Source organism: Triturus cristatus, chromosome 5_2, assembly GCF_964204655.1.
Source record: "Triturus cristatus chromosome 5_2, aTriCri1.1, whole genome shotgun sequence".
In the NCBI taxonomy this organism is placed as follows: domain Eukaryota; kingdom Metazoa; phylum Chordata; class Amphibia; order Caudata; family Salamandridae; genus Triturus; species Triturus cristatus.
The window spans coordinates 231,304,909-231,329,105 of record NC_140588.1 but is presented as its reverse complement, the minus strand read 5'-3'; the positions used below and the strand labels follow the sequence as shown (position 1 = coordinate 231,329,105).

Below are 24,197 nucleotides of genomic sequence, written 5' to 3'. Positions count from 1 at the left end.
GGTGTCCAGAAATGTGTCGAGTGGCTTCCACATCCCCCTAGTGTCTGGTTTCCAGGGTGAGTTTTGCAGGGCTATGCTGTCTGAGCCTCTGAGGTACGTCACCCAGTTAAACCAGCCTCTGTATGATGTCTTAGCGGTATCCTTCCAGTTGGACAGGTATTCTACCCTTACTCCGCAGCTGGAACTGCGCATTACCATTTCTGCGCATTTTTTACTTAGCATGCTTTTAGTACGCATGCTACCGTTACTTCGCAAATAGGTTTATTCGCAGGCTATCTACTTCGTTGTGTTTATTTTGAGGCGCTTCCGTATAACGTGAATCTGATGACAGAAAGCATACGAAGAGAGGAAGCAGGCTCGAAGGTGAAGAGAGGGACCACGAGGGGAGACAGGTAAGTGGGGCAGTGTGGTTTTTACGGTGCTGAAGGGGGTAGACTTCTAGGTTTTAGGGTTGTGTTGTGTAGTGTAGAGTAGTGTATTTGTGTTTAGGGTAGTGTCGGGTAAGTGAAGGGTAGTGTAAGAATGTAGGGACAGGACTGGCGGAAGGGGAAGGGTCGTGCAGGGGGTGGTAATTTAGGGTTTAGGGTAGTGCTGTGGTGTAGTGCTGTGGTGTTTGTGTTGTGTGTGTGTGTGTAGTGTAGTGTAGTGTCAGGTTGGGATGAGGAGGGTAAAAAGTGCTGTAAATGTGATGTTTTGTGCCTTAATATGTGTGTGTAGAGTAGAGTAGTGTCAGGGGGGAAGAGGAGGGTAAAAAGTGCTGTAAATGTGACGTTTTGTGCCTTAAAAGTGTTAGTAATGTGACTCTATTCAGTGTCAACTTGAGAAAATAAAGAGTTTCAATAGAGGTGAAAGATTCATCACAACAAAGGTGCCTAGTTTTAGTATGAATGTGATGAAATTCATTTAAAGTTTTTTTTTATCTCAGCAGTTTATCTCTCACATCATGTTTGCTTTAAAAATATCTTGCCACTCGTTTTTCATCTATATTGTTATCGGTTTATTTAATCATTGTACGATGTATGCTTGTTTTTATTTTCTCTTTCTCCGTTACATATTTTTCCCTATCTTGGTGATTTTGTTATTTTGGTTGCAGGATGGCTCTTACAGTTAAAATGTGAGCAAAAGGAAAATAAGTGGTATGCGTAGTAAAAAAAAGCGGAGAAAGAGCATAGTTTTTTTATTGTCAATGTATTTGCGTAGTAAAAGCATGCGAACTATAAAATTGCGAAGTAATGGTTTTTGCAATGTAAAAACATCGCACTAAAGTCATGCGTAGTTATGGTCTGCTAAGTAACGTCATACATTCAGTTGGACAGGACCATTTTCACTGCCGCGGTCAGCAGGAGGTCTAGCAGGTCCCTGTCATACTGTGAGGCAAGTCCTGTAGTCAAAAATGTGGTGGTGAGGGAAGAGAATTCTGGGTTTAGAGTACATCCCAGTGCCTTTTTTATAAAATCAAAGATTTTTCCCCAGAACGTTTTGAGTTTTGGGCAGAAGAAGATAAGATGTGCTAGATCCCCCTTTTCGTTGCCGCAGTTCCAGCATAGGTCGTTTTCTCTGAGGCCTAGTGAGGCTAACCGAGCAGGGGTCCAGTATGTCTTGTGGAGTAGCCAAAATTTTGTTTGGGATAATACTGGGGAGATGTTATTGCATTAGGGGGAGGCCCAAAGCAGAGCTAGCTCTTGCTCGTTTAGTGCGTTATTACCTTGTTTTACCCAGTAGTTAGTTGACTTATCGTTAAGTTTGGTCGAATTTGGGTGTAGTAGATTGAAGAGGTGCGATACTTGTTGACCTATTCTGTTGATTTTCGCCATATACTGCTTAATTGACGGGTTGGATGGTGATAGTTTGCCTTTTGTTAGGGCTGTTTTGATTTTTAGGAAATTGTAGAACTCATTGCCTGGCAGCTTATGTCTATCTTTTAGTGTGGCAAACGTGATGGTGATGGCCTCCTCCTCTATTTGGCCTGGGAAGGAGATGCCTTTCTCCAGCCATGTGTCCAGGAACAGGCATCTCCCTTTGTATTTGATCTTACTGTTGGCCCAGAGAGACTCCTATTTCGAGTGCTTTACATTGTTCTCCATTTTTTTGTCTATCTTGAGTAGGGCAATTTTTGTGTTTTTGAAGATTGTGCTGGATGCGTGTGTGTGTTTATCAGCTGCTAGAAGTATCATCGGGTTGAGGTTGTTTAGTATGGCCCGCTTAAATAGTAGCCATACCGGCGTGTACTCTTGAGGGTGTGACATCCAGTATGCCCCTTGTTTTGCCAGGAAAGCGGATTGGAAGGTTCTATAGTCTGCTAGGTTTAGTCCTATCAGTTTTTTATCTTGTCTAAGTTTTTTAATACTTGTCCATGCCTTTTTTCCCCGCCATAGGAATTTACTAATCAGGTTATCCACTTTGCGGTGGAAGTCGTCCGTAAGTAGAAGTGGTAACATGCTCAGTATGCAGTTGATCATTGGGGTGATCATCATCTTGATCGTTTCTATTCTGCCCCACCAGGTTATACATTTGGGGGACCAGGTCTCCAAGAGTTTCTTTATTTTTCCTACAGCAGTTTCTCATTTTGGTCTAATGTGGACATGAGGTCCTTACCAAAGTAGACCCCTAGGTATTTGATGAAACCTGTTTGCCAGGCCAGGCCTGATCCACCTAGGGTATCCCTAGTAGTGTTTATGTTGAGGGGTTTAAATTCTGAGTTGTCCCTGTTGAGTTTATATCCTGAATGTCCTGAGTAAATCTCTATGGTTCCTATCAGGGTCTCAATCAAGGTCTTAGGTTGCTCTGTCACAATAAGAATGTCGTCTGCGTAGGCGGCTAGTTTTATTTCCACGTCACTAATTTGTATCCCCTTTATTTCCATGTTAGCCTTGATGTCTCTAATCAGGGGCTCCAAAGCTAGCAGGAATAGTGAGGGGGACAGTGGGCAGCCCTCTCTAGTGCCTCGTTGTAATGTGAGTGGTTCGGAGAGTGATCCATTAATGACAATGCGTGCTCTCGGATTCCCGTACAGCGCCAGCACCTTCCGTATGTACTCCTCCCCTAGGTTGAATGACTGCCTGCATTTTTCCAGGAAGGCCCATGAGACTCTGTCGAACGCCTTCTCGGCATCTAGGGTGATAGCCACAGCTGGCTCTACCAGTTTAGCGGTGTGATCTAGAATGTAGCAGAGGAGTCTCGTGTTGTCACTAGACATACGGGCCTTTAGGAAGATTTTTTATTTTAGGTTTTGTTTTTATCCTCTTGCAGTGTGTTTTTTTTATATGATTATTGAGTAATGAAGAGATGATGCACCAATTTTGCTCTCTAGAGCAGAATTTCTCTTTTACACTTCATGCAATGTAGTGCACACAACATGAGTCTAGGTTCAGACTTTGCTTTATTGCTTGCAGCAATTTCAAGAGCCATGTGCTTTTCTATAGCTCCTCTTCTTGGAACCTCAGCACTGAAAAATGAGGAGGGAAGCATTGTGTGGAGAGGATTTATCAGGAGCGGCCCGTGCCTGTAAGAGCGGTGGGGCGGGGTTGAGGGAATTAAATTAAATAAATAATTTTCCCTCCTCGACGCCTGTCGAAATCCCCCTCCTCCCCCCACCTGACCCCACCGCTCTTAGCTGCATGGGCCGCTGCTGGGTTTTATCATCCCTGTAGTTCCAAATGAATATATTCCAGGGTTTCCTCTTTGTGAAACTCGATCCTCCAGGATACAGGACACCTTTCTTGCATATTTTTCGCCTATTGCATGGTGCAACACTGCCATGAGAAAGACTTCCAAGGTGCCCAGTCAGCAGCTTTGGAGGTATTTGGAAAGTTTTCAACATCATAGGCCTCATGCTCTACAGCCAGTTGTTAAGCAGTGACGTTATTGCTGTGGCTACATTGCCTCCGAGACAATGTGTCAACCTGGAGAGAGCTGTATTCTAGTAGCAGATCTGCTGTGTGGAAAAACATTTGAAAATGGAGGCAGTTGAAGGATAAAGAACTAGTTTGCTGAATTTATGAACTGTCAAAGGTTTCTTGTTTACAAACCATCATATGATTACTTTAGTTTTTTGGGTGTTTAAGTATTCATGGCTTGCGTTCCAAGTATTGAAGAACCGGAACCTCGTTATTCTTAGGAACTATGAGTTTGATGTGAAGACAAATTCTGGGATATTGTTTTAAAGTAGGCCTATTCATTATTTAGGGTTTGCATTACGGCTTTAGAATTTGCAATTCTCGCATGATCACTGAGGCAGGACTTCCACTCCAAGTACCATGAATCCAAAAACGAGTACGGCAAACCCTGTGATTTTTTTAAATGTTGTGTTTCATATAAAACAAATAGCAATATGATGTTTGAAAGGAGGGATCCTACATGTACAACTAGAAATTCTCCGATGTAGTGTTGCACGTGAAATTTTAGAATCTTAAATCTTTGCGGGATTCTCAGTCATTTGAAGCTGTATCGCAAAACCAGGCTGTAATGGTCCCATTTATTACTATTTTCCAAATTCTATGGAGGACTAACAAATTCTAATGTTCAACAGAACAGATCTGATTTGTTCCTGAGAATGTACTGATCCACATTCAAATAGTTATCAATTTTCTTCTTGCTCAGTTCATTGCTCTCCATGCCATAGGCGAGCCATGCAGCAAAGGAGACTCTAATTATTTTGATGTAAAACGTTGTTATACTTTTTTTCAGAAGGCTTCTTCTGCACGTTGTCTAGAATATTTTCACCTTTGCACTGGGTGAAAAGAAATTGTCATCCAAATGCCTGACATGCACTTTGAGTTGCAAGAACTGAGATGGGGTAGTTAAGAACTACAGTTTTGGAACCACTGGATGCACAAGCATCTAGATGTAAAACTGAAAAGCAGTTAATTACTAAGAAAATGAAGAGTAAGAGGGACGCTGAAGAGGCTAGCACCACATTTGAGGCTATTCCATATGGCATTCCTGCTTGAGAGAGATTCCTTAAACACATCTTGCATGAGGAGGAAGAAGAAATTGTTCATGCTTCCAAACTGTGAGATTACGTTGCTTGATTTGCGGCAGTCATCTCTTGTAAAGTGGGAGGTTAACAAAAAAACAAGTGCTCCTCCATCACTCGATGTGCAAAATATAATTTATTTGTCTTTTTAAACTATTTTTGTTTCCATTTTTCGTGGAGCATTTTTGTTTTGTTTTACCCAAGTAGGTAAAACAAAAAATAAATAGTAGAAACAAAACAAAAAATTTACAGGTTAAAATAATTTAAAAAACACGGTTTGCTTTTGATGATCAGTGGAAGCGAATAAGACACTGAGTGAGTGAGAAAAAAAGACACTAAATGACAGAGTATGCACAGTCAGAATGCCCTCCAACAAGACGCTGTGACCAACATTCTGAGGACAGTCAACACTTGCTAGCCTGGTCTCTGGCGACGTCCAGTGGCCAACCCTCTGCGCAGGGCCAACCCCTGCTGCGATCAGCCTTTCACCATGCACAACGGAGGTTGGGTCAAGACCCAAATCACAATGGGTGGCCAAGTCCCAATGCACACAGCTGGCCTGCCCTGCAGCCAGACCCTGCACCCACTGTTTTTTGAGACTTTAAACTGATTGTTTATATTTTTTTGTTATCTTTTAAATTTTTTTACTTTTCCTTTTTGTTTTTATCAAAGTGGTAAAGAGACTGCAATGTCTCAGTAGAATTCTCAATGGGTCCATCGTAACTCACAAAATTAAAGTGCTGTTCTGAGATCCTCATCTGAACCCACAACCACCTGGCACTATGATCTCTATGTACATCATGATTTCGCACAGTAGGATTTTAGCTACTAGTACCGTGTGGTAATGAATCACAGAGAAGGTAAGTCTTTATGTTCTTTATTATCAAAGAAAGAAAGATGCACCCTCAGCTTGCTGGTGCCAGAAACACTGTCAAGCGCACCTTGTCATCATTCCAAGGCTGCCTTCATGTAAAGCTTCTACGGCTGTACCAAAGGAATTTAGGGGTAGGGGTGGGAGGAATGTACCAAGGGGGAAAAGATATGACACTTCTTCTTCCCTGAAAGAAAAAGGATGAGTGGAGAAGAGAGCAAAAAGAGAAAGGAGAGAGAGCGAGACAGAAGGAGATAAAGAAAAATAGAAAGCAGGGGAAGAGGATGGAGAAGAACTGGCAGACAGCAAGGGGAACGAGGAGAGTAGGAAGAGAGGAAAAAAGGAAGCAAAATAAAAAAACTGAACAGAATAAAGTTTACAACATTAAGTCTTGCACAGAAGACCCAAATACATATCCAGTTACACTGTGATGCCCTTACTCACACCATTCTGTAATCTTTGTGCCAGCCAGGAGAGCTTTTAAGTCTTATTCCTCTTCTCACTTGAACCTCATCAGACCTGGTACACTGGGCGAGGGGCATTCTGTCCTCCCTGTGTCCCACTACTTTGGGGCCTATGGTGACACGATCCATGCTCCATTTTTTGCTGTCTTCCATAATGACCACATTCTTTTTAACCTCTCTTATTTTCTCAGGAGCATAATATTTGTCGCCTTTACCATATAGGCCCTCAGGTTTCCTGATGTAAACGTTTTGCCCCTGTCTGAGATACCTGTCCTTTGCGCCCAATTTCTTGTCATACCACTCCTTGTACTTCTTTTGTCTGGATTCCACCCTCTTACTGAACTCTTCCTGATTGACCTCTACCTTATCTTCCAGGCACAACCAGTTGGGAGGCAACTTTGAGCCCGCCTTCCTCCCCCTCAACAACTCAGAGGGAGTATGACCTGTGGTGAGACTAGGTGTAGTATGGTATGACCATAGCATATCTCTAATGGCTGACTCAATGGGCTTCCCAGACTGAACAGCAAGTTGAATGTACTCTTTTATCATACGATTAGCCCTCTCAACTTTCCCATTTGCCTTAGGACAATACAAAGGAGTGCAAATGTGGGCAATGGACATGTCCTTTAAAAACTCCTTCATTTCCTCCGACACCAACTGGACACCATTATCCGTTATTATGGTGGAGGGAATACCCTCCTTAGAAAAGACATCACTCAAGAACACAATTAGGGATTTTGTGTTGATGTTATTCACAAATTTGTATGTGATCCAGTTCGAGTAGTAGTCAATGAGCACTAAAAGGTACCAATCCTGCGGTCCCCTTGCATGTATAGGGCCCGTGATGTCAAAATCCAGCTTGTCCCAAGGAGACTTAGGAATTTCAACTGGTATGAGAGGGGTGCGCCTGGTACTTCTAGATTTATCACTCATTCCACAAGCATAACAGTCCCTCACTTTTTCTTCCATTAACTGATCCATGCCAGGGAACAAATATTCAGATCTTAATCTTGCCTTGCATAGACTCCTCCCTAAATGTCCTTCGTGTGTGAGATCAATTATTTGAATTCTCATCCTGTCTGGCGGAACTATTTTCCCTGACTTGAGAAGCAACTTCCCGTCAATAGACAAGTCATCTCTGACGTTCCAATAAGGTTGTATGTCTTCATGAAGATCTGTGCATTTGTTGGGCCAACCATTTATTACATATGTTTTTACTTTGCTGATGATATCATTTTACTTCATGTGAAAGTTCATTGCTCTTTTGTTACAGGAGGGAGCCTTACCTCCAGAACACCCTCTTTTCCTGTGGCTCACTTTCCTTTTCCACTGGTGCCCTAGAAAAGAAATCTGCTACTTTATTCAGTTGACCAGGAACATAAACCGTTTTGAAATTGAAGCCTTGAAGACCCAGAACCCATTTTGCAATGCGGGGGGTCATGTTTTCCATGTCCTTTTTAGTGAACAATGACAATAAGGGTTTGTGATCTGTACATACTTCGAAAGGTAGGCCCCAAACATAGAAACTGAAGTGTTTTATTGCCCAAAACAAAGCTAACGCCCCCTTTTCTACTGTGGAATGATTTGATTCAGCCTTAGACAAAGTTCTGGAAGCGAAAGCCACTACTTTTAATTTGTTGTCCAATCTTTGTGATAGAGTGGCTCCAATGCCTCTTCCACTGGCATCAGTAGAAATGATTGTGTCTTTATCAACATCGAAATTGCCAATGAATGGGGCCGAAATGATAGCTTCCTTTATACTCTCAAACGCTTCCGTTTGATCTTTGCCCCAAATGAATGTGGTGTCTTATGAGATCTCTGAGGGGTTGTGAAAGCATAGCAAAATTTCTAATGTACTTAGCCATATATTCAGCCAAATCTAAAAAAGACAGAATTTCCTCTTTACCCGTTGGAGTGGGCGCTCTTCTCACTGCTTCAACGAGATCTATCTTAGGTTTTATGCCCTTCTCCAAGATTGTGTGTCCCAGGTAGTCAACTGAAGTAAGGCCTAGTTTACATTTGCTTTCTTTAGTAGTGAACCTCACTTCTCTCAGTTTCTTGAGAACCAAGCCAGCATTTGAATTGTGTTCTGTTTCACTTGAACCATAGATCAAAATATCGCCCTGAAAACACATAGTCTTAGGGCAATCTTTAAGTACATGTTGCATTGCTCGTTGAAATGCTGAAGCTGCGGACGCCAACCCAAATGGCATCCTCAAGAATTTGAAGATGCCAAAAGGGGTGGTGAATGCTGTCAAAGGTTGCGATTCAGTATGTGACTTGATCTGATAATAAGCTGAGGAAAGGTCGAGCACACTAAAAAACGTAGCCCCTTGTATGGTGCTCACCATCTCATGGATCCACGGTAAAGGATGTCTACCAACTACGATGTTGGCATTTAAGGCTCTCAAGTCCACACATAGTCTAATACTCTTTCCCCTGTCCTTGGTTGTGATTACAATGGTGTCAACCATGCTGAACTTTCTATTTCTTGAATGACACCTTGGTTGACCAGTTTTTCTAATTCCGATCTTAAGGGTTCTCTCATGAGCAAAGGTATGGAATGTGTTTTGTGTGTTACTGGAACAGCACCTTCTTTTAGAACAATTTTATGCATATAGTTTTTTAACAAACCAAAATTTTAATTAGAAACATCAGGAAATTCTTTCGTGAGATTGTCACCAACTACAGGTGGATCAAGGAGTAAGACTTCCTCCAGATTATTTGGGTCCAGGGTAATCACTAATTCTTTCTGATGTTTCCATCCTAAAAGACTCGAGCCCTGCTTGGTAATATACACTTTCCCCACTATGTGTCTGTTTTTAAAAGAGATTCTTATTCTCACCATACCTTCTAAGGGTATTGGTTTTCTGTTGTACCCTGATGGACTTATATCAGCATTTTCTAACTTGATGTTGTGTTTAGAAAATTTCTCATAAAAAATTCTCTTCTATACTAGGGTAAAAAGGGAACACGAGTCAGCATAGACCATGAACTTTTCACCATCAAGACTAATCTCACATGTAGGATAATGAGTTTTCCCCTCCGTGCTCCCTTCCTCAATTTGAAAAATAAAAGCATTTTCCTCTTTTTTCTCTACCTCCGGGTGTTCAATCACATGTACTTTGGGACTAAATGCTTTACATACTTTTGAAAAATGACCCCTCTTATTACATTTCCTACATATTATGTTCCTAGCAGGGCATTTCCAATTGTTTGCCAAATGATAAGGGCTACCACATCTGAAACACTGTACGGCTTCCGACTTTTTACTGGGAACTTCTCTATTTGTAGTACCTACTTTGCAAATAGCTTCCTCACTATTAGATGCCTTAGGTTCACTCTTCTCCTTTGACCCTTCTGCAATCTTCATCTCTCTCATACATAGTGCAGTGTGTTCCAATCCCTTGGCTATACTAATAGCTTCTTCAAGGTCAGGATTCCTAGTCCGTAATTCCTCCTGAACCTTCCCATCATTTGTGCACCTCACTAATTGGTCCCTGATAAGGGAGTCTGTCAGCGCACCAAATTCACAAGTTGCAGACATGCCCCGCAACACCGCTACGTAAGAGGATACTTTCTCGTCCTTTCTTTGACATCTTTTGAAGAATTTGTGTCTTTCTACGACCACATTGACTTTAACTCTGAAGTGTTCCTCTAACTTCCTTAACGTGTATTCATATACGTCAACCCCTGCCTCCTCCTTCAAAGGTTCCTCATCCACTAGTCTCCCTGTAATGTCCTCAAAAACTTTTCTTCCCTGAATTCCCAGATTGTGCAACAGTATATGTTGTTTCCTTACATTTGAAAAATTACCACCCCCTATGGCTATAAGGTATGATTTGAAAATACCTTCCCACCTTCTCCAGGGTATTTCTGGCTCTCCTAACTCGTTCAGAAAGGGGGGTCGCTGACTCATGCCTGCACCAGCCATAACTAATAACAGAATATTCTGTGTTACACAACAATGTGAAAAGTCAAATAAAAGAGCAAACACAGAGGAAACACTGTAAATGAAAAACAGGTTAATTCAAACATGTAATAGAATATGTAAACTGTTAGAGTCAGCCCAATATTTAAGAAAGAAAGTAAAAAAAACAACTTTCACCTAGAGGTCTACTAAAGAGCTGTAACCTGGTTCACTACAGTCCTCTTTTTATGACTGTGGATCTTGAAGAAGAAAAAAAAACACGACCAGTCTGGATGAGGAGGCGGGAACTTCCTGACCAGAAACGCTGTGAGAAGACAGCCGTTGCTGACTTCCTCAGACTCAGTTCCTCCAGCGCAACAAAAGCACGAATTCCTGGAGCTCCTTCGAACACATGTCTCCCTTTAAGAAAAATCTCCAAAGAAGCTCACTCGTTTCATCTCCAACTTTGCCTCACCTCCGTTGATTGTCATAGTTGAAGCGAGCGCCGTGAGGGGAAACCCCTTACTCCACCAATGTAGATAGCTGCCAGGAATCAGGACACCACCCGCTCACACTTTGCGGCGAAAAGCTCAACCCAGTCGCGCTTGAGCGCGGATCGCTTAACAATTGGCCGCAGCATGGGGAAAACTCATGAAACTCCATAAATGCTTAAACCACCCGGAAACATTAAATGAGCCGTGCACCGTGCCACATCAAAGTGGACTCCAGCAATGAAACCTCTAATAAGACTTGCGGGTAGCCAGTGGGAAGCATAAGGGCAGCACACATGTTTAGATGGCAGAAGGACTCCTCCCTCACAGGCTACCCACCGGCAGGAAATACGCTGAATGTAGAATCAAAATCCGGCTTGAAACATGTAACGCTGAAGCAGCTGTAGGCACGCCGGCCTCCCCCAGTGAACTTGTGAGGGCAGGTAGCGGGCAAGGAAAGCACAAGTCAACACTGAAGGCACAAATCAAGACAAATGGACAATCCACGCAAGTATGAAGGGGAAACCTCCCCGCCTGGAGAAGACACCAGTTCCAAAATGTCCAAGAACGAATTCCTCCACCTAAACTCGGCTCCGAAGCAGTTCCAGCAGGCGACCAGCAAGACGAAAATTCAACAGGGGAGGGTGCAGCGCTGTCCTAGGGGTGAATGTTTTGATTTGTTCTGCATTCCGTCCATCAATTGTGTGTCTTTTGCTTTCTTGCCCTAAGTGCGCCAGGTATGCTCAGACGTGAGTCCTGGGCTCACTGTGCCACTGGAATCAAGCTATCCTGACTGAAGAGGGGTGAAACCCCGAAACCGGTCCTAGGCTGCTTGTTTCCGGTCCAGGGAAGACCTGGCTTGGCAGTTCGGGCTGGACTGTTCCCATGAGGCACAGGGTCTAGACTGATTTGCATATGGCCAGGTCTAAACTAGGGTGGCATAGTGAGCAAAAGAATGATGGATTTAACCCAGATCTCTTGACTGGGGGTGAATGTTTTGATTTGTTCTGCATTCCGTCCATCAATTGGGTGTCTTTTGCTTTCTCGCCCTAAGTGCGCCAGGTATGGTCAGACGTGAGTCCTGGGCTCACTGTGCCACTGGAATCAAGCTATCCTGGCTGAAGAGGGGTGAAACCCCAAAACCGGTCCTAGGATGCTTGTTTCCGGTCCAGGGAGGACCTGGCTTGGCAGTTCGGGCTGGACTGTTCCCATGAGGCACAGGGTCTAGACTGATTTGCATATGGCCAGGTCTAAACTGGGGTGGCATAGTGAGCAAAAGAATGATGGATTTAACCCAGATCTCTTGACTGGGGGTGAATGTTTTGATTTGTTCTGCATTCCGTCCATCAATTGTGTGTCTTTTGCTTTCTCGCCCTAAGTGCGCCAGGTATGCTCAGACGTGAGTCCTGGGCTCACTGTGCCACTGGAATCAAGCTATCCTGACTGAAGAGGGGTGAAACCCCGAAACCGGTCCTAGGATGCTTGTTTCAGGTCCAGGGAGGACCTGGCTTGGCAGTTCGGGCTGGACTGTTCTCATGAGACACAGGGTCAAGACTGATTTGCATATTGCCAGGTCTAAACTGGGGTGGCATGGTGAGCAAAAGAATGATGGATTTAACCCAGATCTCTTGACTGGGGGTGAATGTTTTGATTTTTTTCTGCATTCCGTCCATCAATTGTGTGTCTTTTGCTTTCTCGTCCCTGTCACAGCATCCCTTCACTCGTCGCCAAAATGTGGTAATGAATCACAGAGAAGGTAAGTCTTTATGTTCTTTATTATCGAAGAAAGAAAGATGCACCCTCAGCTTGGTGGTGCCAGAAACACACTGTCAAGCGCACCTTGTCAACATTCCAAGGCTGCCTTCATGTAAAGATTCTACGGATGTACCAAAGGAATGTAGGGGTAGGGGTGGGAGGAATGTACCAAGGGGGTAAAGATATAACATACCGCTACCCCCCTTATGGCAGCATTAGCAGAAGCACAGAATTAATGATGAATAAAGTCTGGGGCTTTATCAACAAGTGATCTTTCCTTGTAATGGGTCTCCTGAAGGGAGATTATGTTAACTTGTAGGGCTTTCAACCATGCCAGCATAGATTCTCGCTTCACTCTGTTGTTGAAGCCATTTACATTACACGATACTCCCTTTAGCAGCCTAAAAGACATCTTTGTAGAACGAAAAAATATTAAATAAAGTATTTTACTCCAGCGAATTTCTATATTATTGCTGCATTTTGTATTTCTTTCCCCCCTTGCCGGTGACTCCACCCCTCCTTTATCCCACCTCCCCCCAGTTAATGGGCCCCCTAACTCCTGGAACCCCCGTCAAGGGCTCCCTGGGTGGCCCCCCTTTACCGCCATGCACCTTTCCCCCTCTGCCCCCCTGCACCGTGCCCTTACCCACCCTCCCCTCCTTCCCTGCATTGGGGTGCTGTGACATGGCACACAAGGTAGTGGGTAGGTGGCTGGCGACCTACAGCATCCATTCCATACACCCAAGTCCTTTTATATATCAGTAAGTACCTATCTGAAATGAGAGGAGAAAAAGTCTGCGCATCTATGGATCTACAACCATTTAATTCTAGAAAAATTGTGGAGCCCTACTGTCCCTTACTCCCTCCATCTTGATGTTGTAGGGACTGAAGAAATGCCTGTGCCGTCTCAATTGACTGAAAAATGTGGACCTTCCCCTTGTGGAATTTGGATTGCTGAATAATACCAGCAGGGTCCCCAAGCTGCTGAAAGCGATTTTTCATGCCTTTAAACTACATTCTGCGCCTAGCAGATATGTCTGAAAAAAAATGTAATACATTTTGAATAAAAAATGATCTGTAGTTTGATACACTTTGTCACGAATGGCACACACCAGAATCTTTTCCTTGATTCTGAAATCCCCAAAGTTTGCGATAATCGTACGCGATGATCCCAAGCGATAGTAAGGTAGATCTTCTGTGTTGCTTACCTCTGGACACACATATTTAGTGATAAGGTTTGAAGCGACTTTTATCACTGATTGTCCTTTTTCGCGGCCTTTGGGGACTCCAGTTATACGTAAGTTGCATCTTCGCGACCAATTTTCTGAATCATCCACCTTGATTTGTAGGCTCATTAACTCCAATTGTAGTTTGATTACTTGGTCAGTCTGTCAAGGTACGCTATCTTCCAGATCTGAAATCTGATGTTCAGCTTCTGTAATGCGTGACGTAAGTTGTTGAATATTGTATATGATTGAGGACAGTTGCAATTCAGTTCTTATTTGAGCCTGTTCCTGTGACAGTTTCATACTTTTTAATTCTGCCAGAATCTGTTGTCGTAGAGTATGTGTTGAGTTCTCTGATTCACCCATATTCTTTATGCATTCAAGCACCAGAGAAATTTGCTGGATGGCCGAGGTTAAAGATGGTATTGTTGAAAGAAGCTTCAGTAGTAACTTCCATAGCAGTAGTAAACAAGGAAGTATCAGCAGTTGAGCTTGCTCCCATCTCACCCGAGGAGCACTCATCATGGGTGTCAAAGTTTGGACTGGCTTCAGTACCGTATAACTTGTTGTTTTAAACTGATGATTTGCATTAAGGCAAAAAACAATTGGTAGGCTGCCTCCTGTTTGCTGGCTGAGAGGCCCTTCGCTGTCACAGGTTCATTTGGTATAGAGGAGCTTGCTCCGGATCTCAAGGGAGAGGACTGGTTTAATATGATCGATGCAGAATCACTGATTCTTTGAGTATCCTCAGCTAGCAGGTGCCCCCATGTAGAGACAGAGTCCCTGGGTCCCAGCAAGGTCATCCAATTTTCTATGGCGAGGCTGCCCAGATATCTCATTAGGGGAATCCTTCCTAGGCTCGCAATTAGATAGCAAGTGTTCCATCTCTTTGGGGGAGCTGAATCTGCGTTTTATGTGTTTGGTGACGATTTTAATGTATTACTTGATCCTGCCAACAAATTGTTCACGGCCACAGAAAACACAGACAAAACCTAGGTCGAGAAGACTGTCAGGATTTAATACAGGACTTTTCTCTAGTTGACTGCTGGAGAGGAGGTTTACATGCCATTCAGGTAAATTTCACTCTTCCTCTAGGATTGATTTTTTTCTGATCTCCCACCATCTCTTAAAAACCGAGTAGGAGTTTATTGAAAATCCCTTTTCAGATCATGCGGTTATTTCAGTTAAGTTTAAAATTCGATCTCAAATACAAGCTTGGTATAGATGGGTATTCGACAAATCCTACAAGTAGATGAACAGTGGGTTACCCATATGAGCTTGGCGTTAGAGGAATTTTAAAAGTTTATTGTCAACACAGCTTCAGAATTTGCGGTATGGGGAACTCTTAAAGCCTTCTTCAGAGAGAAAGTAATCGCGTATAAGACCCATAGAAAGAGAAAAGAGCGACGAAAGATAAAAATTGGAGAAAGAACTTTCTAAGGAAACGGCAAGCTATTTAGCCCTACCCACCCTAGATGGTAAAAATGAGCTCAGTTGCGCAAAGCATAAGCTGTAGGAATTTTTTATGTCTAAGGAAATTCTGAACCACAACTCTGTTTTGCAACAAAGATATGAAGAAAACGAGCATATCAGTAGATATCTGGCTTGGTCAGCCAAGAGAAGGGCTAATGCTAACTGTATTAAAAGAATATACGATCAAGCTATGTCGAGACCTACAGCACTCTCCCATGAAATTCCGGCTATCTTTTTTAATCACTACGGGGAGCTCTATTCGAAGTCTCATAATACCTCTACAGAGGAAGCAGTGAGCTGGTTGGATGGGATAAACTGCCCCAAATTGTCTTTGGAACAGGGAGAGTCCCTGGTTGCCGATATTTCACTGGAAGAAGTCAATCAGACAATGAATACATCACCATCCGCCAAAGCATGTGGGATAGATGGGGTGCTCATCGAGGTATATAAGACTTTTTCTCCCCAGCTGAATGGGTTTCTGAGATCATTATTTAATGGGATATTAAGAGGAGGAGCAGTTCCTGATACTTTTATCCAAGCTGTGGTGATGAGTTTTGTTAAAAAGGGGAAATCAGATGAAGAGGTAAATTCTTATCGGCCAATAAGTCTGTTAAATGTCGATTAGAAGATCTTCGCCAAAATTCTTGCAAATCGACTTGCACAAGTGATCCCTTCTCTTATTCATAGGAACCAGAATGGCTTTCTGCAGGACAGAGTTTTGGTCTCTAACACTAACTACTTCAATCAATCGATTATGTTTCTAGTAATCAAATCAAAGCCGCAATAATAATGTTAGACCCCGAAAAAGCGTTGATCATCCTCCCTTTGTTTTTTGTTTTTTATAGTTCTCTTTATTGAACAATTGAGAATCAACATCACAAGATACATCATAGTGTAGAAACTTATCTGGTGCACTACATTTACTTTCAGGTAGGTAAATGAGTCATGCTTGTAGGTTTGTATCTTATTTACGGCGATGGCGGATCATCATGAGTCGGAACAGTCGAGGGGGTACAATTATTACCTCGAAATACATTCCAGTCATTACAAATATGGGACCATTTTTGGGGGCTCCCCCGCGCCACATATACTGTCTTTTCCCGGAAAATACAACAATCCATTTCCCTCTTCCAGGCCTCTATGATTGTTATATGTTTGCCTCCCCAGGGCTGGGCGATATTCCTCTTTGCTACCATTAGACACAGCGTTACCCATATGGTGCGTTTGTAGTTGAGGTCGGTAGGCTCCCACACATTCAGGAGACATCGTTTGGCTTCCAGGTGAATGGCAAGCGTGAGTACTTCACTAAGAATGTCGTTTATTTTACGCCAGTATCTTTGGATATGTACACAATTCCACAGTATATGCAAGAAGGTTCCCTCACCTCCACAGCGCCTCCTGCAGTCTCCGTCTTCTGCTTTCCCCATTTTCACTAGACATGGCCCTGTTGTGTATATTCTATGCAAGATTGTAAGCTAGACAAGCCGCAATCTAGTAGCGACAGCCACCTCCCGTGGGGAGGCTACTGCCACCACTTAGTCCTCGTCATCTAGGATTATGCCGTCTCTTTACAATTAGTGAAATGGCTTTCATCGGCAGGTAGCCATCTAATATCCTATCCTCGAGAGGTGAGGAGTCTGGGGGGTGACCCCTTTCTGGAGGTGCGTCTACAGTGCATGGCGAACCTGCATAGATCTGAATTGTTCTGTGGTGCCATGTCATGCTCTTGCTGGAAGGAGGCACACGTTTTAACTTCTCCTTTTACCCAGAGGTCACCTATTTTAGAGATACCTATTAGTTCCCACTTGTCAAAGCCCTTCAACTTCCACAAGTTCCCAAGCAGTTCCGAGTCCCACAGGGGGGTTGCCAATGTTACTCTGTTCTCCTACCCTAGGCTTCTATTGGCAGCATGCCAGACTTGCACCAAGTGCTTAGTCGGTCCTGTTAGGCGACGTTTCCCATGTTTTGAATATAGTGCCCTATTGTAATTCCCTCCCGGCAGCAACCACCTATCCATTGGTCATCTGCTCGGCGATTACTTCCGTGGTTGATGGCGGCCAAATGAGCAGCCCAGTAATATTTTTTCAGGTCAGGAAGGCCAATTCCCCCATCATCCCAGTTGAGGTTGAGTTTAGCGAGCGCTATGCGGGGTTTCTCACTCCACAACAAGCTTCTCTGCAGGCTTTTGATTTCTCTAAAGTATCTTGCAGGAACTAGGTCAGAGAAATTCTGCAATACGTACAGAAAGCCTCCCTTTATTTTTTAAATTCATTCTCTAATATAATGATCAAGGTCCCTCAGTCTTTCTTTGATCACATTGATTCAGAAATTAGACAATTTATAAGGCAGGCAAAAAACTCACACTGGGATTACAAACACTACAGTTTGAAGCAGAAGATGGAGGTCTCGCTTTGCCTAAGCTGGGTTTATACTATCAAGCCTCGCTTATTAATTGGTTGAACTACAATGGCTCGAGGGATATGTCCTCTGCCAACTTTTTCTCGACTCTGATGCTAAAAGAATCAGAGACTGGCGTTGCTCCTTTCCTACAAATTACTAAACTGCCAAAAAAGACACTCTATAAGACCCCCTAGAGCTGCAATCGTCTGCTCAGGTTTGCAGTCAGTGGGCTAAACTAGGGTTCCATAAACCATAAGACTTCTATAGAAATGAGAACTTTTTATCCCGGCAGGAAATTACAGACCATAATACTGATATAAATGCCCTTCTAGTGTTTAGCAATATACCAGTTAAACAGTTGTGGGCAGGTTTAACAGGTTTAGGAAATTGTGAATGTATCCAACTCATGAAGGCCCATCTATTACTTTGAACAAAAGGGTTGGGGAACTGGTACAGGCTATTTAAATCTGTAGAGAACAAACGAGCAATTTTAGAGCATTTGGAAATAATTTTTACATCCATTGGCTCTCGCATCAACCTTCAATAGTGGCAAGGATTGAATAAAATGAGCTGCAAGGCTGTAAGAGCAGCCAATCTAAGAAGGGTGGCATTTTTTAGCAAATGGATGATTTACTATATTCCGGCAGACTCCACAAAATGTATCCAGATGCTTACCCTAGGTGCTTTAGGTGTAGACAAGCAACAGGGAACTGGATGCATGTGGGGTTTATGTGTAGTTACTAAATGAATTTTTGGCAAAATGTTTGTGCAGAAATCGGAAAAAATCTCTCAATTAATCTTGCCCCTGATGCTTCAACCGCTCCCCTAGGCAGGACAGAGGCCAGCGATGTGCTTAATATGGGTCAGTGCCAATTCATTTTCATTGCTACCCTAGTAGCGAGATTGCTAATTTTACATCAGAGACGATCCTGACAATCTCCCAAAGGCAGATTAAAATGCAAAGGGTCTTTAGGCGGGAAACTATATGCAAAAAAGTTGGGTTCGGTTATCAAGCTGAACAGAATATGGAAGAATTGGTATTGAGATAGCTGATTAATTTCATGAGATAAACTTAAGTACTCTACTCCTGCTATGAATTTTGTATGTAATTTATTTGCCTAAATCTCTCCCAGCTTTTTTGAATCTGGGGGTTGAACAGAATATGGAAGAATTGGTAATGAGATAGTCTATGAAGTGCACAAGATAAACTTAAGCCCTTTACTCCCTGCTATTAATTGTGTTTTATTTTTTACAGTCAAACTAGAAGTCACTTGAAGTCACTTGGGCATACGAAGAGCCTCTTGTAGTGCTTTTTCATGTGACTACTGAGTAATGAATAGATGATGCATCAATTTTGCACTCTACAGCAGAATTATTCTTGTGCACTTCATACAATGGAGTGCACGCAACATGAGCCTTGGTTCAGACTTTGATTTATTGCTTGCAGCACTGTAGGATTACATTACATGATTTGTGGCAATGTCATCACTTGCGGACAGTAAAGTGGAAGAGCGCACAAAAACCAAGTACTCCTTCATGAGATGATGTGCAGAACATTTTTTTTGTCTTTTTCAAAACAGTTTTTTCCCATTTTACATGGTGCATTTTTGTTTTGTTTTCCCCAACAATCTAAAATACCAAAAAGCTAAAATAAATTGTAAAAACAAAAATAGGTTTACTGGTTAATAAAAGCCAAACCCTGCACCCAATCATCCTCACATGATCACAAAGTCTGTTTTACATGTTTGTGATTGTTTTGTTAATAAGGCATTCATGAGGTCTTGGATTTTACTTCAGTGCCACTTCATAGATTAACTTTATTTCTTTACCATTTCTGCCATGGTAGTAACAACCATCTTTCAGTAGGTTAAACCTTTGCTGTATTTTTGCTACAAGTAAAGCTTGTCCCCGCTCTATTTCTTTCAATTAAAAATTGACAATGCTTTCAAAGTTATACGACATAAATTATATTTTGCACTCAAGGCATCTAGACAAAAATATCCAGCATTCAACTGGCACAACATATAAAAGACAAGGGAGAAAGAGCAAAGTAACAAACTAATTTATGTCAACACACTGCATGCAAAGAAAAGCCATGTCTCGCTCAAATGTGTGGTGAAATGCGCAATAAAACCACAGTCATTCCAGGTTTACCATGTACAAACAAGGTCCAGACAAAATTTGTATTATGCAAGCTGAAGTTCATGCAATTCACATTTTTTCAGAATACACATAATTTGTGTCATTTTATCCTATGGTAGAATGGTTCAAGGATAAAATACTGTGCATAAAACTGTGGAGTACTGAGGCCTCTAGACATTTCGGTTTGCCGCCAATGTCTCTACTCACTTGTTTACACAGGGTAAGCCCTTGAATTCAATTTTGAATCAGACTATGGATACCCCTGCTTTGCCAAAGAATATAAAAATAGAGAAGTGCCCATTAGGTCGTCTCAAAGCAGATTTGACCCCTTACTGTATCAACCAACTACCCTCTGTCGTGCAACGTGATTCACGTAAATCTGTGCCGGCCCGATACAGTAAAAATGTCCTTCTATCCTGACTGTGTGGTAGCACAGACACCCTGATTAACTACAATAGATTCACCTTTAACTCTTACATGCATGCCGATACTTGTCAGGTAATTCTCTAATTGGATCAGGTGGCAAGAGACTTGAAATTAACATATACAAGTTACACAATTAAATAAATCACTTTTTTAAGGGTGCCAAAGCATCATCACATAAGGACATATAATTTCCACTCAATACTGCAAGGTACAAGAAGACTCTATGATTAAACCATTCAAGTACACTCTGGAAACTTAAGGCAATGCTACAAAAGAATAATACATTATTGCCTTTGAGCTGTGGATTACTGGTCCACTCATCTACTTCTCTACATAAAAGGTTAAGTAGACGTTGAAAAGGAAACTACTGAACACATATAACAGATACATTTTCTCTTTTCTAATTTCACAAACTAATTCATAATCATATATTCTACATGGATCTATGTAACATTGCTACAGTAAATTTAAGTTCCATATTCTCTATTAAAAAAAATCTCAAATTTACCCTGAAAGGTACAAGCCATATAGACTTCAGAATATTTGTTAGACCAATGTAAACAAATTTGCTATTGTATGAAATATTCTCATAACTATAAAGTTGGATGATAGAAAAATGCATTCTTTTATCCAGCAATTTAAATCCATTAACATTAGTAATGGGAGGAGACCCACGTACAAACAACAATATATAAAACTAGGTTCCCCTAGGAATCATTCAATCATTAATTGTTACATGGATGAAAAGATCACATATGAAAGAGAAATCAACACATATGATGATTGATGCTCTATATTTAAAGTACTATAACAAAGAAGTCAAAGGGTAATCAAATTAGTCAAAATCAATGCAGGTGCTCCAAGTGACTGCGCAGTGCAATTGCAATCAAGTGAGCCACACAGAAAAAAACATATTACACTGACTATATTTACAATATGTACCAAGAGTTCCCGTCCTGGCATACAAAATAATTTCTTAGAAACCCAATGTTCTGAGCTTTTCAGTTTCAATAGTTCGACAATCAGTGATATGGGTGGACCCTGTTCGGTTGCTGTTTCAACCCCCACAAAGTAAATCACACGGGATCTTCATCAGGACAACAAAAAGGTAGCAACCTGACCAGAACAATTTGGTTCCTATTCGCAGATAACATGTATTTATGGCAGAAAGAATCAGAATTGAATAGGGACGATACTTTAAAGCTCAGTGCGGCGTGTTGGTATTCGCACACAACATGTGCGGATAGGAACCACATAAAAGTAGTAATCCTGTAAGTCTAGAACTAATATCCAGCCCCCCCAATCCAGGGAAGACAAACATCGGCCAGTGTAAGCAATTTGCGATTAACCAGGAAGGCATTCAAGGGGGATTATCTAAAATAGGAAGAAAACCTCTGTCTGAGGAAATAGCAGGAGGAGCAACCCATCCCTATTTCCAAGTCTGACACCCACTCAATGGGCCCTTTGGGCTCACACCCTTTGCAGTAAGATAGATAGGAGCTTCGCTGAGAACTGCTCTAAAGTTGTCAGAAGCTGTGGAGTGTCAGAAAGAACAGTAAGGGAAAAGCCCTGCTGAATGTTATAGAGAGCTCTGTTAGATCCTGCCTCTCACAGAGTGGTTGTGTGGTGCCAAGAGTAAACTAAAGCTACTTAGAGGCTGATCCTGAAGGGGAGGGTGACTGGGAACATTGGTGCCCCTGATGACCTGCATGGTTTCTTCCTCATGATCTCCTATCCTGAGGGCTGAGGTGACTGAAGCTGGCACAGCAGGGCCTGGCATTGTCTATACACTAAACCTCTGGAGTAGCCTCACAAGGACAGATACTGATGAGGAAACAGTCTGGTTTCTTGCCATTTTCTGTCAGGGATAGAAGAGCCCAAAGAGCATGCCTTGGCTCACTTTCCTTGAAGTTCTCCACGGTGGAATCAGCTTCTTCGCCAAACAGTTAGGACCCATCAAAAGGCATGCCCATGAGGGTTGCCTCTACATCACTAGAGAAGCCTGTGGATCTCAGCCATTCATGATGATGGAGCCAGGGGGCAGGGGGGGTTGGAAAACAAATTAGGATTTACCTTGCTGGCGGAAGCGTGGACAGCAAACCTCTAGGATGCTGAGTTAGAAAATCAAGGATCACCAGGTGCTGATCTGTGACGCCTGGCCACCTACCTATTCACTCGTAGGCAAGAACAAGGTTTAGAAAAGTGCCCATAAGGCAGTCAATTAGGGCTTCATTAAATGGCATTAAGAGCCCAGAAGATGTCGGCCCTGGTTGAAAAAAGTCAGCAACCACATTTGTTTTATCCTCAAGTTGTAGATTTAGGACCACATCTGATGACTATTGCAAAGTAAGCACTCCATTGGTGGCCCAAGGGGGGGAAATCAGCTCTGCATTAGGGGAAATATCAAAACCACTGGCCTCTTGTAAATCCATATACACACTGTCATCATTACAATGTGGAGGTAAATCTTCCCCTTTATCTCCATTGTCATCACCAAGGGGAGGCAAACTCTAGTCCGAGTTGGAGCTGAAAATCTGGGGGAGCAATTGAGGATGGTTCCATGGTAGACGGAGGGTTTTTGTTGTACCTTGCCAGACGAAGCCAACTTGTAATTTCAGTATTTCTTTATTAACTTCAGGTTGCAGGTAAGTAATTGTGTATATCAGTCCATAGGCTAGGTGATCCTGTTATGCCAGCCCCACCAGGAGCAGACTGCCTGCTGCTCAGCTCATCTTCCAACTGTCACCACTCATCCACTCAGGCACCCAAGCATTCCAAGCATCACAGTCACACCAACATTCCACTGTCAACACTCACACTGGCTGAGCAGCTAGGAGAAAGGTAAACTGGAACACATATGATTAAATAAGCAGGATATAACATATCCCCCTCCTTTTAAATGGAAAATGAAAAAACAATATAACTTGGGAGGAACTATACACAAGCATATACAAAAGCAGAGGGACTCAGGGAGGCAAAATAAAATAAAACTTCAAAAGAGGGTCTGAACACATAGTAACCTGAAAGAAAGGGTAAATATATTGACAAGCCACAATAAATAAATTGACAAGCAATATAACCCATCCTCCCCAATAAAACAATCTTGAAAAATCTGTAAAATGTAACAAAGGGTGGACCACACCCCGAGACAACGATCCCAACAACAAGGAAACGAACAGTGTAAACTAGATTCCTAAAACAAGGAAAAAGGAATACACTCTGAGAATGGGACTAAGAAACCCATTACAACACACCCTGTGTGAGGATAAAATGTAAAACGTGTAAATAGGGATAACACCCATAACCCAAACCTGTCAAAAGGGTGAAAACTAAAATGAATGGGACATGACCCATAAGATCTACCCTGTGTGAGGGTGACAAAGGGTGGACCACACCCCGAGACAATGATCCCAACAACAAGGGAACGAACAGTGTAAACTAGATTCCTAAAACAAGGAAAAAGGAATACACTCTGAGAATGGGACAAGAAACTCATAACAACACACCCTGTGTGGGGATAAAATGTAAAATGTGTAAACAGGGATAACACCCATAACCCAAACCTGTCAAAAGGGTGAAACCTCAAATGAATGGGACATGACCCATAAGACCTACCCTGTGTGAGGGTGATAAACCAATGTACACGTGTAGCACGTGGTGACTTACATGTACATGACGTGTAGCGCAAGGCGACTTACACACCAAACAAACAACACGTGTGGCGCAATGCGATTTACACACGGACAAGAGAAGACGTGTACCGCATGGCGACTTACACACAGAACAGGTCATCCTCGTTGCCAAAATATGTTGTACCTACCAGATGTATCCGAGTTGTATTTTCAGTATTTCTTTATTAACTTCAGGTTGCAGGTAAGTAATTGTGTACATCAGTCCATAGGCCTGGTGATCATGTTACGCCAGCCCCACCAGGAGCAGCCTGCCTGTTGCTCAGCCCATCTCCCAACTGTCCCCACTTATCCACTCAGGCGCCCAAGCACTCCAAGCATCACAGTCACACCAACATTCCACCGTCAACAATCACACTGGCAGAGCAGCTAGGA

The 24,197-nt window shown here is 42.5% G+C and overlaps 1 protein-coding gene across 1 annotated transcript in view; it reads right to left on the bottom strand.

Moving 5' to 3' along the window:
* The window catches only part of CARMIL1 (capping protein regulator and myosin 1 linker 1), a 995,540-nt gene that overhangs the window by 233,623 nt on the left and 737,720 nt on the right, over positions 1 to 24,197 (bottom strand). The gene's annotated exons all lie outside the window — the stretch shown is intronic.